Source organism: Morone saxatilis, unplaced genomic scaffold (genome assembly GCF_004916995.1).
Source record: "Morone saxatilis isolate NCDOM2014 unplaced genomic scaffold, NCSU_SB_2.0 Contig20, whole genome shotgun sequence".
In the NCBI taxonomy this organism is placed as follows: Eukaryota; Metazoa; Chordata; class Actinopteri; family Moronidae; genus Morone; species Morone saxatilis.
This window is the reverse complement of record NW_023339763.1, coordinates 7,040,526-7,042,117: the sequence shown is the minus strand read 5'-3', so window position 1 is coordinate 7,042,117 and position 1,592 is coordinate 7,040,526. Positions and strand designations below refer to the sequence as shown.

Genomic DNA, 1,592 nt, shown 5'->3' with positions numbered 1-1,592 from the left:
AAAAAAAAAAAAAAACTTTTGCCACATTTGCAGAAACTTTCACTATAACCTGATTCAAAATTACGACTTTAAACACATAACTCAAATAAATGTTTCACTTGTGGCCCTAATCCTCTTCTGTACATGTAGTACTGGAACTCCCTGCCCGAGGGTCTAATGCTGATTTTATTTACAATGCCTCCTGGAATGTTTTTAATCATGGTTTATACCTTTATTTTGAAGTGCTGTATGAATAAAGTATATTACTATTTATATTACTTTCAGGATATAATGAACGTTTCAGTTATTCCAGTTCATAATTTTTATAAAGGTTATGTACTGCAGCTTTAAGCACAATATCAGACGTCATTACCCAATGTATGCTGCTAAGAAAAGACTGTGAGATGATTCCTTCTTGCTACCTTCCCCCGCTAAGGCTTGCTTTTTCCCACTGACACACCCGCTTTTCCAGCTGGGAACAATTCAGTAACAGTGGTCATGATTTGTTGAGTAAAGATTTTTTTTAAACGCTTACGTCACAGGTTCACATTAATGATCCGCCACATATGACCATATTGCTCACCAATAGAAGAGTGTGCTCGTACTGGGTGGCTCCCAGTATGCATGCATGGAGTTGTAACTGTAAGATCATTCCCAGGACAAGTAAATGCTCCCCAGCAGCATGAGCTCATGAACATGTGACTCACCAGTAAATATCCCCTGAACTGGTTATAGATGATTGCTGTGAGTAAGTTCATCAGACAGTAGGTTCCTGCCAGGAAGCAAAACAAAACTCTCAAACACTTCCCTCAAACACATTTATATGCTGCACTGGCACAGACAATAATAATCAATGCTTACCAATCACACTGAAGGCCACAAAGAAAATGGAGTAACCTCTGTTTAGGGAGTAGGCAGGGATCATCACTGTGACAGGCCAGGAGAGAAAAGATGATCAGATTCTTAAAGGACAGAAACAATGTGCGATCGTCTGACTGATTGTGTACCGTCTGGGTTGTTGGCTGTGGTGAGCAGCACCAGCAGAGAGGTGAGGGAATTAGGCAGGTTTCTGAAATGTAACTCCCACTCCCCGTTCTTCTTTGGGTCCTGAACAGAGACAAGGAGAGAGCGTGATGGGCACACATTGTTATACACATTTAAGAATATATGAACAATTGGTTTCAGCCACTCAAAAAGAAAGTCCTGTTGCTTTTCGGTTCCTGCTACGAGTTTCTGGACTGTTGTCCAATATAAAACTGAATTTTACTGTCAGACAACCTGGGACACGCATTTATTGTTCTTCTCTATGAAATATCTTCTCAGCTTGATTCATTGACATATTAATAAATAATTGTATCATGAAAAATAATCCATTAGTTACAGTTTAGTTGAATATGCTGCACAAAGGTAGGGGGAAATTTAGGGGGATGTTATCTGCTGCAAACACACATTAGGGACTCAACTGCACTGGTTCCCAACCTTTTTCCTTAAGGGAGCCCTTTTCTATCATTCCATAAACTGACTGAGTGACATATTTTATGGATATTTTATATTATATTCAATGCATAACAATAACGGTAGAGAACAACTGATACAACTGTACAATGAACCCA

The 1,592-nt window shown here is 39.1% G+C and overlaps 1 protein-coding gene across 5 annotated transcripts in view; it reads left to right on the top strand.

Annotated features, from left to right (window-relative positions):
- The window catches only part of tcf7 (transcription factor 7), a 25,710-nt gene that overhangs the window by 6,819 nt on the left and 17,299 nt on the right, over window positions 1-1,592 (top strand). The window lies entirely within an intron of this gene.